The 15,887-nt window shown below is 45.1% G+C and overlaps 1 protein-coding gene across 1 annotated transcript in view; it reads right to left on the bottom strand.

The window, feature by feature from the left end:
• The window catches only part of SIL1 (SIL1 nucleotide exchange factor), a 257,812-nt gene extending 242,228 nt beyond the window's left edge, over positions 1–15,584 (bottom strand). The window contains exon 1 of the mRNA XM_045027870.1: positions 15,486–15,584. The gene's annotated coding sequence lies outside the window, so the exon portion shown is untranslated. The remainder of the gene's footprint in view (positions 1–15,485) is intronic.
• Positions 15,585–15,887: the final 303 nt, after the last annotated feature.

Here is a 15,887-nt window from a genome sequence, read left to right as displayed (position 1 = left end):
CCTTGTGGTTCCTGAGGCATGGTGTCCATGGTGATAAACTGGCCTAAAGCCAGAAAGAGTCTAAAAAGATAACACCTTGAATGAGCATTCAAACCTTCAAAGTAAAAAAAAAGTCTAAAAGAAGTGGCAAGTTGAGTAGAGAACACTGAAGTCCTAGCTCCATTACAAGCATTAAGCTAAATGTTAAGTTCTATTTGCCAGGCAAGCATATGGCAAAAATGGCCAATGACTATGTTAAACTAGAAGCCTTTGGGTTTAGAGATGGTTAGGAAGCAAAATGCAGGGAGGGGACTAGTCAAGGCACTGGTAAAGGCAAATAGAGCCTTCACTTCTAGGTCACCAGTTCAAATCCAACCCAGTTCAGTAGGGATGCAAAGGAATAATATATATGGCTCCTTTCTACCAACTAATTCATTATAATACAAACTTATCACAAGCAGCACCTTCACCCCAGGGTCATGTGATGAAAAGTGTCCTACTCATATCCCTTGGGGTAGTACCTACACATTAAATTTGAGGCACACGTGTGAGGAATCTTGCACTGCCATTGCCTATGCTGTACCTGCTCTGTGGTGAAACAGAGGACTTCTGTCTCTAGGGCTGTGAATCCAGAACTCTTCACCAGCATTAAATTCACATTAAATGAATAAAACAAAGTGAAATGAGCAGTAAAGCAAGGACAGCTGTGCCCCCTGATCCATTATGCACTGCCTTGAAAGGAAAAAGGGCTTACAACAACAAGCTTACCATTCTGTCTGTAGTGAGCTTGGGTGAAAGCAGAGAGGGCCTGGCAGAAGGTTCTTCACACAGGATAAACCCTGTGGTAGGGATATAAGAGCAAACAAACAGAGCATCCCTTGTACACCATGAAAGTGAGAGTCCCTTCAGCACCTCTCCATCTCCATTTAGGCTGGAGTGGAGTGAGGCTGCTGAAGGTAGGACAAAGGGCAATACTGTTGGATCCACAATTTTGTGAATTTATGGGTAGTGAGCCTCTAAGTGTACATCTACACTGCCTTGTAAGCCCAGGGCTCACACTTAGGAGTAAGCCTAATCCAACTTCCGTCTATGGACAAGACATGCTAACTCTGGTCCCAAAACCCCTTGGGGATGGACAGTCCATGCCTTAGTCCAGGACCCAGAGTTCAAGCCCAATGGCTCTGCAGTGTAGACACAGGCCCATCAGACTCATGCTCTGGGAGTCCACCAAAAGTATTCCACAATCCCATGGGCTCACTTGCTTTGTCCTCTGCACAGTCAAGTTTTCCTACACTGCACCACAAACGAAGGGCCAGAATAGCCACATTTTGGGAGGGCAGCAGGAAGTCTGGGATTTGGGTGCTTGGATTCAGGCCCACATAAAGACAAGACAGGTTGGGACCAAGGGTTCAATAATTCCTAACATGGGGTTAAAAATGATGCTCAAGCCCTAGGTAAACAAACCCATAGTCTGCTAACTCAAGTTCTACTAACCCTAAGCTTACATTGCTGGGTAGACACATGCGATGTGAAAAATGCTGCAGTCACTATTCTAGTGCAAATGCTAGAATACTGGCGAATGACAGTCTGTCCTGCAGTCCAGCATCCTACACCTGACTTTGAAAGGTTCAGTCAATTCCATAACACTCACCCCCCCAAACTCTGCACAGCTTCCCTACACCAAGGGCTTGATCCTGAGAAACAATGAACACCCACAACTTCCCTTTATTTCAATGGAAGGTGCAAGAACTCAAAATTAGGCCTAAAGTGGATTTACTCTGTCTTTGTGCAGGGGTGGATGAATTTTATCTGTAATGAATAGCTAACTAACTTCCAAAAACACATTTCAGCCTGTGTTAGAAAGACTTCCTGGCACTTATATGCAGCACAATCAACTTGCATAAAAGATAAAGGATTCCTGCATTTTCTCTAGTCTTCCCAATGTGGAAGCAATCTGTGTGCATTGTTGTAATAATCAAGACACAAGAATTCTTTGAAACCCAAGTGGTCTACTGCCAAATTAGTTTTAAAACGACCTGGCTTCATTTCAATAAACTTGCTCATCAACAGAGTTTGCCAGAGTTGTTCTGCATCTCTGAACATACGGATAATAGGTTTTTACTATAATAACTGATTTAAATGATTTTTACTCCTGGTCCATTTGAGGAAATTAAGGGGACTGGCCACTTGATTAGAGATAGGTAGGTGCAGCTAAAACACCTGCAAGTATAGTACACCTAGAGCAAAATTAAGTGCTCATTTATGCTTCTGTGGTTCAAGGTTAAGCATTCACTTGCTCTAATTTCTGAGTCTGCCTCTATCAAAAGCCATGCCAGGCAATTAGAAGCATTATAACTATTATTAGTTCGTAATATTATTATAGCATTTTGCTACACTTGACATCTGTTGGCTGATAGATTGAACAAGTACATAAGAAATAATTATACAGAGATTCCTTGCAAAAGAGCACAATGCAGAGGACATTGAAAAAGTCAATTTCACAGAACATGCTTGAAATGAAAGTTCTAAAATTAATAGTGAAACCTTTAAAAAACTCCTGTTAAACAAAACATTGTGTTTAAAATAGGTAGTTGTTAAAAATAAATGTATTTGGAAATTTAAAAGCAGATACCTGGCACAACCTCTCCCCAGAAACACCACACACATCTATACAGGGACTCTTTCCTTGCAACCTAGTGACCCAGAGGTTTTGAAAGCATCTCCCCTTCCTTTGCAGATATTAGCAGCAGACTTTGTGAATTACTGGCAAAGATTCTCATTGTGCATGCAAACAACATAAACCCATGGTTCAGGACTGCTCTAACCTGCTCACTGAAAATCCTATAGTATTATCAACACACACCTAGAATAAATTATAGATTCTTTCATCCCATGAAGCCAAGTGTTTTACAAACTATATTTGGGACCCAAATCATCCAATATCTATATATGTACATTCATCCAACAGATATAGCCATATTTTTGAGTATCTTAGGCATCTATGTAGCACTAATTACACTACACAGCCCTTTGAGACAAGAAGAAGAATCAGAGAAACCATAGAGATAATTTAGGGAAGTAGAATCTAATTGTCTAGACTGAAATTTGGTCAAGGCACCCCATATTTGTATAAGGGCTATGGGAACCTTAATGACAAGTGAACAAGAACTTGCTTTTACATCTCATTGGAAATATAGCCTCCTACAGCAACGCAATGCTCCACATAACACCAGACTTTGGCATTGGTTAAGTATTGAATTACAATGAGGGGGTGCCATTCACTATTCCTCCATCATTTTCCCAACATTCCTCAAGTGCAACTTTGTGAGAGGAAGCAGAATTATGGTTAACATACTTAAGCTAACCAAAGCAGCAAAGACTCCTGTGGCACCTTATAGACTAACAGATGTATTGGAGCATGAGCTTTCATGGGTGAATGCATCCAACGAAGTGGGTATTCACCCATGAAAGCTCATGTTCCAATACGTCTGTTAGTCTATAAGGTGCCACAGGACTCTTTGCTGCTTTTACAGATCCAGACTAACACGGCTACCCCTCTAATACTTAAGCTAACCAGTTTCAATAGATGAATGTGGTAAAAACAGGGTCAATCCTGACTGCACTGTAGTCAATAGTTTTGCCTTGGACTTCAATGAGGTGAAGATTTCACCCCACAGCAACAATAAAATGACAGAGCTCAGCCATGCTGTTGCCAGCAAAGAAAGAGGATACAGTGGATGTGTGACCCTAAGAGCATCCCAATACCAGAGGGCTCACTGGAATCAGGTAAAAGCAGCAAAGAGTCTTGTGGCACCTTATAGACTAAGGTTTTGGAGCATGAGTTTTCGTGGGTGAATACCCACTTCGTCGGATGCATGTGGAATCAGGTAATGCATTTCAGCTGACCTGACCAATCTGGTATACCCCAACTCACTATGGCTATAATCTGTATCTAAAAGGTGTCATGTAATATGTCATTGGAAAACTAGTAACTCACTGACCATTAATATACTTGTATGATGTATGTAGGGGGTGTGTATTAAGAGTTTTGGACATACAATGGAATTTGACTAAAAAATGTTTAAGCCAGGCATGTCTGAGGAGCTGGTAAACAGGTATGCCCTAGACAAAGGAATGTGTTTGCTTCTCTGACCAGCTTGCTTGTTAGTAAGAGACAATGAAGGGTCATTTACACATAAGGTAAACAAAGCTATCAGGTGGGGAGAACACAGCATGGCATCTACTCCCCTGCAAGAGAGAGAAATTTTATCTGCGTTATAAAGACACATGGCACCTCAAATGATAAGTAATTGAATCCACTGACTGCATACAATATTGCTGTATTATAACAGCATATCAAGTAAGATACTTTCTGAAAGCTAACGGCACACTGGTGATTAATATCATCATGAAATGTATGTATTAACACTATATAAAAAACTATAGATACTCACTGATATTATGCTATACAATCTGTGATCAAATGAATGGAAAAACAGGTTTTGCCCAGACAGGAGGGAAGACAGCTATCTGTATCCAAAGAAATTAAGCTAAGTGTGACCTAAAACATGGAAGCCCCATCTATACAAAAATCAGCAGGGGGAATAAAAAGACCACAGGGAGGGAAGACCAGCATGAGGTTATCTTGCCCTCTTTAAACTAGGTCATTGAACTTTGGAAGCTATAAGCAGAGACAGAAAGCCATTTTGGCATCCATCACTAGACAGGCACAAAGGGATAGAGCTCTCGCAAGCTGAGAAAGATGGATCCTTCAACCAAAGGGAGGGAGGAGCTGACATCTCTGGGAACTGAACATAGGTGAGAAACTTGCTTAAGCAAGGAACTTTCACCAAGGAAGACACGGGAAGTCTGCACCTTGTACTTCTGTGGAAGGTTCTAACGGAGGGAAAGTCAGCCATGGCTAGGAAGAAGGAAGACTGGTGAGGAAAAAAAAATCTTGAACAAAGCCTGTACCTTGCTCGATTAAGTAACCCTTTCTATGTTTATTCCTTTCACTTGACATTACTTATTTATTGTTAATAAATGGGTTTTATTTTTACTATAAGGGCTATGTTTGAAGGAAAGGATGTATTTGCCCTAGTTAAATTAATAAACAAATGTGCTTTTGTCTCTTTAAAAGGAGCAAACAAACCTAATTATTTCTCCGAATGGTCCAGGAGCAGGTGGGATGCTTCAGGGCACACAGTTTGGGGGAAATTTGTGATGGGGAGTGTGTTGGGGGGTCACCCAGCAAGTGGTAACCAAAGTTGGTAGAAGCCCACAAGCAGTTGTTGTGCTGCTGGGGTCAGAGTTGCTGATCCATGGATGTACAGCGCACAGATACTCATGGTGTGACCTGCATGCTCATCTGTTGGTTGCTGGTGTCCAGGTTGCAAGGCACAGCAATGGGGCATTTCAGGTATCTAGGATTACAGGGCAGGTGGTGACACAACCCTTCACTTATCTGGACTATATCCCAGAATGTGACAAGATGGGGCTGCTCTAAATTCAGGACAGTGGGAAGTGGTGCTGGGGGCATTTAGGACTAGTCAGAGCCAGACATTGATATTTTCTCCGGTTAAATGTACATGGATTAAAGCAGTTACTCTTGATTAAATCAATTAATACACAGTGGCTGAGTCCTCATCTACACAGGAAAATTGACTCACATAGCTATAGCAGAATATTATTCCAGAATGAAGTCACTTCTGTTCTGGAATAGTGTCCATATGTAACCCAGGGACCACTTCGTGCCAACTGGCAGAGGGTACAGGAATACACAGGGATCTCTGGGTCAGATATGTGCACATTAGTTCACCAAAGGGTGGCATGTGATCATCATAAGCACTGCAAAATGTATACACAGATAATATTTAAAAGTTATGTACCTATACTGAAAATTATATTCTTCAGGATTTGGGATTAAGGCAGGTCACCAGGAGGTGACATACCTCAAGAATGTTTCTTTCGGCACATGGTAACAGATGCTTATCTCCATCTGGTCATAAGTGTATTACTCGCCTCACAATCTATGTCTGTTTGTATACTGAGCCTGATGCTAATGAAGAGATAGCAAAATCAACAAGAGAGGAAAACCACTGGAAGAAACAATGAGCAGAGGGTGTCCTGTTTATGAGTAATGGCAAAGGATTGTTCTGCTATATCTAGGGAGCACCAAGAGACACTTTGGATTCTTCACCAAGGAGACAAACTAACAGTGTGTTTGTCTTATGAAAGCAGGATCACAGCCAGCCTGGAAGGATGTTGGGGTGCGCAATACTCCACAAGACATGAGAGTACCGTGTTAATTAAGTCTAGGCTCTGGAATGTGTTTTATGATTTTATTTTATCTGTAACCATTTGTTTCCACTACTTCTACCTGCTATAACAAACAAAACAAAGCACAGAGATTCATTCTTGATTTCACTATAAACATATCTAAGTGCTGTGTGCAGAACTGTGATATGAGATGGAACTGGTAAACTGGGGTGTGCTGTTTCTTTGGAAGCAACAGATCCGTGAATACTGTAACTGCCTAGTAGAACAGTGGCTGGACACTCCAGGGAGATAAGCAGAGGGTGGAGTGTGCCTTTTCCTAATCTGAAGAAAGGCAGTGAGGCCTGTGCAGGCCTAGAGGGGAGTGCTTGTATTCCCCGTGGAGTTGGGGAGCTGATCTCTAGGAGATACAGACACAGCTTCCTCATGCTAAGGGCAAGTGGGAGCAAGATGCCTCACAACCCTGGGAAGCATCACACTGCACAGGGAGCTATTCCAGAATAGCTTATTCCAACACAGCTAAGTCAATTTCCCCATGTGCACAAAACCCAAGTCTCACTTTGAACATAAGAACGGCCATACTGGATCACACCAACGGTCCATCAAGCCCAGTATCCTGTCTTTCAACAGAGGGAACGAACAGAACAGGCAATCATCAAGTGATGCATCCCATCACCCATTCCCAGCTTCTGACAAACAGAGGATACGAACACTTCAGAGCATGGTTTTGGACCCCTGTCCATCCTGGCTAATGGCCATTGATGGACCTATCGTCCATGAACTTATCTAGTTCTTTTTTTAACCCTGTTATGGTCTTGGCAAAGAGTTCCACAAGTTGACTATGTGTTGTGTGAAGAAATACTTCCTTTTGTTTGTTTTAAACTTGCTGCCTATTAATTTCAGTTGGTGACCTAGTTCTTGTGGTTATGAGTAAAACAACACTTCCTTATTTACTTTCTCCAAACCAGTCATGATTTTAAAGACCTCTATCATAACCCTCCTCCCCTTAGTCGTCTCTTTTCCAAGCTGAAAAATTCCAGTCTTATTTATCTCTCCTGATATGGAATCTGTTCCATATCCCTAATCATTTTTGTTGCCCTTTTCTGAACCTTTTCCAATTCCAATATATCTTTTTTGAGATGGGACGACCGGATCTGCACGCAGCTGAAAGGATAAAGATGAGTGTCTGACTGACTTTCTCTGGAGTATTTGTTGTTTTATATACCATTATTCAGTTGCTTTTTTTATTTCTTGTCTCCTCTTGAGGTTAAATAGCCCTAATCTTTTTAACCTCTCTTCATGCCTTCAGAAATATGAAACTTCTCTTTCATGCTGCTAACAGTTTTGCTGTACTTGTCTAGACTGTTTCCATTTCTGCTACATTCTTTCTGAGATGAAGTTTACTACAACTGAATACAGCATTCAAGAAGGAATACCAATAACTTATGTAATGGTATTAACATATTGTTCTCTGTACCTTTCTTAATACACATTGAGGATTTTTTTTAAATCACTGTTGTACATTGAGCAGAAGTCTTCACAATGTAATATAAAGTTCAAATTTTAACCTGAAATTATTCATTGTCACCATTAAAGACAACATTTTCCATAAGAACAGCCATACTGGGTCAGACCAAAGGTCCATCTAGCCCAGTATCTGTCTTCCGACAATGGCCAATGCCAGGTGCTTCACAGAGCATGAACAGAACAGGTAATCATCAAGTGATCCAGCCCCCATAATCCTTGCCCATCCTTTGTGAGGGTTATAATAGAAGCAATAAAGACAAGCAGAATATTAGAGTGCACACTCTCTATTCTATGTGCTAGCAGATGTTATACATTTGTACCAAGTAGAAAAATGGGCCAAACATTAACAGAATACAGCTCATGCTCTTGCCCACTGACCAGAGTTAAAAGTTATTACAGTGGAGTTTAGAAACCAACTCACATACTGAACAAGAGTGAGCAGGTTATCAAACTAAAGACAGATTCTTGCACTTAGAGTGCAGATGCTGAAATGAATTACACAGGGAAGCCTGGCTTAATGCCAGGGAGATGCTCAGGGCTTACCTCTCATTTCAATTCCTCTTCCTCTCTTTTACTGTTTGACAGTTGGAAACAGCACCTGGAAGTTGTTTGTTGCCATTGTAATGCAGCTCTCCACATGACCTACTTTGAGGACTACAAGTGGATCTCTGGACTGAACAGTTAGGGTAAGGGCATAGCAGGCCCATACTGACTGTGGGATGTCAGCTAATACCTTGCCATCTGAGTGGCCACATGATAATGGGAGCAGCTGGACCAAACTTGGGATTGACCACAGAACAAAAATAAAGGTCCTCAGAGAGAATTTGCCCAGTAGAAAACAGCTGAGCAAGGACCTCACTGAGGGACCAGCCACAGCTGTTGTAAGCTGAGTCCAATGGAGGGTGGCCCTGATGAAGAGAAATAGCTGAGATATGCTGCCCATAGGGAATAACCTCTGACAGATACCAGCCTAGGAGAGGTTTCATAGCAGAGCCCAGGACGGCACCCTGTCTGCAACAGACAAATCCCAGTTTGGGTTGACTTTTCAAAATGCCAGTGTCCTTTAAAAACAACTATGTCTTGAGAAGGCGTGTGTTAGGTCTTGACTACACAGGAAAGTTTTACCAGTTATACCAATATAACATACATACACATGCCTCAAGTGGACATTCTTATTCCAGCATAAGAGTGGCTTTTGGGGGAGCATAGCATAAACCCCTTCCCAAGCTAAACAAAAGAGTAGTACTCGTATTCCAATGTAAGAGTGTCTATGCAGGCAGGTTATATCATTATATCCATATCAGTTTAAATTTACACAGGGTTCTCAAAACTTCATTGCACTGGGACCCCCTTCTGATAACAAAAATTATTACATGACCCAAGGAGGGGGAACTGAAGTCTGAGCCTGCCCGAGCCCCACTGCTGGGGTCAGCGGAGGTCGGGGGGGGATCCCAACCCACTTTGGGGTCCTGACCACAGTTTGAGAACTAGTGAGATAACTAATTTGAGTTAGTTATCTTGGAATTTTAAAAAAAAACCCACACCTTTTTTTCCAGTGAAAAGACAGTCACAGCTTTCTGTTTATTGCATAGGGACAGGGTTCTGATCCCATCAGCTTATAGGCAAGTGCTAGGACTTCCCCAGTCCTTTTGATTCATTCATAATAATGTAATACATCACTATTTTTTTAGACTATGGATTCCTGAGCAGTTACGAGCTCATTCTCTACCTTAGATGGGATTATAGAATCATACAATATTAGGGCTGGAAGAGACCTCAGGAGGTCTAGTCCAATCCCCTGCTGAAAGCAGGACCAACACCAACTAAATCATCCCAGCCAGAGCTTTGTCAAGCTGGGCCTTAAAAATCTCTAAGGATGGAGATTCCATCACCTCCCTAGGTAACCCATTCCAGTGTTTCACTACCCTCCTAGGGAAATATTATTTCCCAATATCCACTCTAGACCTCCCAATTGGGATTCACATATTGTCCCAAATACAACAATTTAAGCTAACGGTTACAAAATGTTTTATAAAAAGTGACATGCCTACTTCTAAAAAACACTTTATTGAGACAATAATACATTTCAAAGTGCAATTGGGCAGCTGCACCTGCTCCTTAACAGGAAAATGTGCACATAGCCCTACTGGAATACAGCAATATGTTCATAATGAAATCCTGATTTCAGGCTTCACAACAAACCTGAAACAGGGGACAAGGTTTACAAACCTCTGGTGAATCTTGGGCTGAATTTCAAGTGATAGCAAGCCTATTTAGGGTTTCCAAACAAAACAATTAATTTGGGCTGAGTTTCACTTTGCCTTTGGGGGATTTTTTAGAAACAGAAGCTTTGAGAATGAAAATTCTAATGACGTAAAAGAAGTTTACTCAAAGCTTTACAAAGCGGTACTGCCTTGTTTTACATGGCTATATCCCAGCAGAATCTGTGTTTTCTGTCATCACTCATTTCAGGTACTAAGAATATCTTGTGTTAATAATAAATAGCTAGCTTTATATAGCACTCCTGATCTACAGACTGCTTGACAGATATTAATTAAAGCTGACTCATCTATTTCACAAAGGGGAATTAAGTATTATTTCCCAGATGGGGAAACTGAATTAGAGAGAGTTTAAGTGATTTGCACACGGTCAGAGAGGAAGTCGGTGGTGGAGCCAGGATTAGAACTCAGGAGCTCCTGGCCCTCATCCTCAAGACCACCTCCACAGACCAATGTGAGGCATATTTAACATGCTATCATATCTGTCCATCTTGAGCCAGTCATCTTTTAAATAAGCCTCAACTTCACTGTGACACAAAAACAATAAGAGGGGATTTGGGGGGAAGGATGAGGGTATGCTCCTCGACAGAATGGGCAAAAAGAGGCTTGCTGAGGACACTGTTATCGTTAAATGTAAATAAATTCAGAATTGGACCAATGAGAGAGTAGAAGGTAATGTAGTAGTAGCATATCAAAAATTAATCATTGTCACCAGTCACTTCCTTATTGCAAGGGTAGCGCCATACTTCGTACATTCAAGGGTATGCTGTCAACTTGCCAGGAACCCACACATCACACTTAATTTCCAAAAATGGAGTAGATTTACATCCCCCTCAGCTCCAAGTGAGATGTGGGCCTGCATAGACAACAGGACCCAACATGCAACACTTACTTTTCATAGGAGAAGCTACAGAAGTCTCCACTAGATGCACCTCTATATTAAGGATGGTGCCATTTGCGTTGTAGAACTCCTTGGGGCCACTTTCTAGATACCTCTGCCTTGGATGCAGTTATGCAGCCATCATATTGGGACTGGATAAGAGCAACTGGCAGGGTCCAATACAGCCATTTTAGGGCACGATAAACAAGACGTACATTAAAAATTCCACCTCTAACAATGCAACTGTTTCAAAGATGACGTGCTCAGAGCAAACATGAGCTGCATGATCTTATATAGCTGAAATAAAGACTTGTAGGATCCATTGTAAAAGGCAGGTCTTGTCACCCACCTCACACTTTAAGACCTTGTGAACACATAAAAGGTTTGCCAGTATAGCTATACTGACACCAGGCTAACTAGTGTAAATGCAATTACATCAGCAAAAAAACCTTGTTCCAGTTCAGCGAGCAAAATAATTTAAAACAGCCAAAAAAAAAAAAAAAGCTTTTGTGGTGTAACTGTGTTTACACTAGGGCTTTTGCAACCATAGTTATATCTAATAAAATCAATTAACAGATTACACCCTTAACTGACATAGCTATACCTACAAAACTTTTAAGCATAGACTTGGCCTAACAGAAAGGATGGGAGTACTGAATGTTTAACAAAGGCTTCCATTATCCAAAATGTTAGTCAAGCATTGCAGTTAAATGGGAGGGTTAAAAAACAAAACTGTTTTTAGTAGGTGTATAATAAAAACCTCTTCCCCTCTCAACTGCTTGGCTTTCACTCTCTTGGCTCATATAATGCCACCATTTCACTAGTTCTCCAGTCAGCTAAGGGCTGGTGTGCACACAAAGTAAGTGAACTGTCCCAAAATAACTGAATCAGTTTTAACACACACCATTTGTTATTTTAATGGATGTTTTGTGTGTGGACACTCTTAAGAGTGCTCCTGATCAGGTCAGTTTTTAGTGACCTAAGCTAAATCAAAACAGGACACTTCTATTCTAAAATAAGAATGTCCACACTCAGAAATAGTATCATAACAACAAAAGGTACAGACTACAAGTAATAACGTTTTTTCAGTGCAAGTTTCTGTGTAAACAAGCCCATAGAATCTTCCAGACGAGGACTTGGATTTCTAATGTAAAAAACAGATTAGTGGAGGAGCTATTTTTGAAGCTGCCTTTCATTTCCAGACCTACAATATACAACACAAAAGTAGCTAAAAGGACAGAAGGCCAATATTTTTTCATTGTCAGGTCACCTTTAAAAAACACATTTTCTTACTTTCCTTACCATTACTCCTTACAACAGGTTATAAAATCAAGAATTGCTGTGTAATATATTATATTGCTTCCTTTCTTCATGTCATCTCTAACAAAACAGAAAAATACAAAATTTAGTATAAAAATCTGTTTCTACTGGAATAAAAACTCATGGAAACATCAGTTTTAAGTTTCGCAAAATACAAATTTTGAGTCAAATTTGACTTGACAGTGTCTAAAGCCATTTTAAAAAGATGAAGCTATTGGATACAAAAAATGAAAAGCATCTCTCCCTGGATGTTTTCAAAGCCACAAAAAACAGTCCTAAGACTCAGCTGAACCCAACATACCCAGAATTTCTATGGAAAGCAACGGTGCAAAACAACTCTATTTTATATTCTCTCTCACACAGACTGTATCCCACAAAGCTTCATAGAGTTAACAACAACAGAGGAAGACAAGTAGTAAGAGCAATAGGCAGGAGAGAAAAATGTTTTTTTGCTAAGACATGGAAATGCAAGTTAATGAGGCAGAGAGAGATGGGGCTGGAACAATTAGTGTGAAAACTCTGTGTCTGACAAAGTGGGTATTCACCCACAAAAGCTTATCCTTCAAAATGTCTGTTAGTCTATAAGGTGCCACAGGACTCTTTGTCGCTTTTTCCAGTGTTAAAATTGTAACCCAGCCCAGGACATAGAGCAGGTAAGGGGTAGCGTATCACCCACCACAGTACCACTACTACCTAGCATCACCAATTTTGGATGGACATACTCCTGGAGGTTTCATCACATAACAACCTTTAATTAAAGATTAATCTTTAATCCTTGAAGACTCCACAACAATCCCAGAGGGATGGCAATTCGACTGCTGCCCCAATACACCAGGCTGCTCAAATTGCAGCCCAAGGAGTTCAACTGTGTGGGATATGGCCAGGGCTTTAGAGCTATGCTCCAGCTCCACTCCAGGCAAAAACCTGTAGCTCCACTGCTCCAGCTCCGGGCTCCGCTCCAAAGCCCTGCATATATCTCCCCATTTTTAAATATAAAGGTTCCCATGGCCATGTGCAGCAGGTCCCAGCCCACAACGTAGCCGGGGGCGCTCAGCTCAAGGAAGAGCATCACCCACCAGGACCCCTCACTTCTGCTGGAAGGAAAGCACAGCGAATGCACGCTGGGGACTGCCAACATGAAGGGCCAAGCTGTATGCCTGGCCAACTTGGTCCTGCACCACAGCAGAGTTGCCAATTTTAGTTGTACAAATTGCCTGGAGGTTTCATCAAATTACATCTTTAACTGTAGATCACTCTTTAATTCCTGGAGACTCCAGGACAAACCTGAAGGGTTGGCAACCTTACACCAGTCCACAGGGCCACGCTACCCGCTGCGCCCCCTCATCTGCAAGCGACAGGCAGATGGGTCACACCACATACCCGTCACCTGCTCCCCAGGGCAGGAAAGAGGCAGAGGGGCATTCGGGCATATCAACGGGGCAGGTGGGGTGCAAGGCATGCCGGGAGCTGACACATTGAGGAGGGTAGTAGGGCGCAAGGCACGCCGGGAACTGGGCACATTGAGGGGGATAGTAGGGCGCAAGGCACGCTGGGAGCTGGCATATTGAGGAGGATAGTAGGGCGCAAGGTATGCTGGGAGCTGGGCACATTGAAGGGGATAGTAGGGCACAAGGCACGCCGGGAGCTGGGCACAATGAGGGGGATAGTAGGGCGCAAGGCACGCCGGGAGCAGGGCACATTGAGGGGGATACTAGGGCACAAGGCACGCTGGGAGCAGGGCACATTGAGGGGGATAGTAGGACGATAGTAGGGCGCAAAGCACATAGGGAGCTGGCACATTGAGAGGGATAGTGGGGTGCAAGGCACGCCGGGAGCATTGAGGGGGGTAGTAGGGCGCAAGAAACATGCCGGGAGCTGGGCACATTGAGGGGGATAGTGGGGCGCAAGAAACACGCCGGAAGCTGGGCACATTGAGGGGGATAGTGGGGCGCAAGGCACTCCGGGAGCACTGAGGGGGATAGTGGGGCGCAAGGCACTCTGGGAGCAGGGCACATTGAGGGGGATAGTGGGACGCAAGGCACTCCGGGAGCAGGGCACATTGAGGGGGATAGTGGGGTGCAAGGCACTCCGGGAGCTGGCACATTGAGGGGGATAGTGGGGTGCAAGGCACTCCGGGAGCTGGCACATTGAGGGGGATAGTGGGGCGCAAGGCACTCCGGGAGTGGCACACTGAGGGGGATAGTGGGGTGCAAGGCACGCTGGGAGCACTGAGGGGGATAGTGGGGCGCAAGGCACGCTGGGAGCAGGGCACATTGAGGGGGATAGTGGGGCGCAATGCACGCCAGGAGCACTGAGGGGGATAGTAGGGCGCAAGACACGCCGGGAGCTGGCACACTGAGGGGGATAGTGGGGCGCAAGACACACCAGGAGGTGGCACATTGAGGGGGATAGTGGGGCGCAATGCACGCCGGGAGCACTGAGGGGGATAGTAGGGTGCAAGGCACACCGGGAGGTGGCACACTGAGAGGGATAGTGGGGCGCAATGCACTCCGGAAGCAGGGCACACTGAGGGGGATAGTGGGGCCCAAGGCACGCCGGGAGCAGGGCACATTGAGGGGGATAGTGGGGCACAATGCACGCCAGGAGCACTGAGGGGGATAGTAGGGCGCAAGGCACGCCGGGAGCTGGCACACTGAGGGGGATAGTAGGGCACAAGGCACGCCGGGAGCTGGCACACTGAGGGGGATAGTGGGGCGCAAGGCACGCCGGGAGCACTGAGGGGGATAGTGGGGCGCAAGGCACGCCGGGAGCTGGCACACTGAGGGGGATAGTGGGGCGCAAGGCACGCCGGGAGCTGGCACACTGAGGGGGATAGTGGGGCGCAAGGCACGCCGGGAGCTGGCACACTGAGGGGGATAGTGGGGCGCAAGGCACGCCGGGAGCACTGAGGGGCGTAGTAGGACGATAGTGGGGCGCAAGGCACACGCCGGCAACCGGCCGACTACCGAGCCCGCGAGGCGCCGCCTGAGAACAGCAGATTCAGGGCTGTCTGGACAAGGCAGGAAGTCCGGTGGCTCCCTGTAATCTGCCCTACGTCACACAGGCCCGGCGCCCCCTCCTGCCACCAGGGGCGGCTCTAGGCACCAGCTAAACAAGCAGGTGCCTAGAGCGGCATAAGGCTGGGGTCCCAGCTCGTGCCGCCCCTGCAGCCGGGGCAGGGCCGCGCTACCGGCTCCGCTTGGGGGAGAGGGATGTCTCCTTACCGCGGAAGAGCGGCGGGTCTCGGTAGCGCGGCCCCGCCTCCGCTTGTTCGCGCTCGGTGCCTCAGCGCGTCTAAACAGCGCTGCAGCCGCCTGGCTCCGGGGGTGGGGGGGGCTGAGCTCCGCCCCGCTCAGAGCCGCGTGGTCAGGGGGCGGGGCTGCGAGCTCTGGGCCGAGCGGCTCCTCCCCTCACCACGCGGCTCTGAGCGGGGAAGAGCTCAGCCCCCTCCGGAGCCATGCGGCTGCAGCGCTGGGCAGGGCCGCTTCTCGAGGCGCGCGGTGAGCCGGGGGTAAGCAGCCGGGGCCGGGGGGTTGGCTAAGGGGCAGGGAGTCCCGGGGACACTCAGGGGGCAGGGAGGGGGCAGAGGTTCTGTGCAGGGCTGCCCAGAGGGGGGGCAAGCGGGG

The sequence above is a fragment of the Mauremys mutica genome, chromosome 8 (genome assembly GCF_020497125.1).
Source record: "Mauremys mutica isolate MM-2020 ecotype Southern chromosome 8, ASM2049712v1, whole genome shotgun sequence".
In the NCBI taxonomy this organism is placed as follows: domain Eukaryota; kingdom Metazoa; phylum Chordata; order Testudines; family Geoemydidae; genus Mauremys; species Mauremys mutica.
The sequence above is the reverse complement of the archived record's forward strand: the minus strand, read 5'-3'. Positions and strand labels throughout refer to the sequence as shown.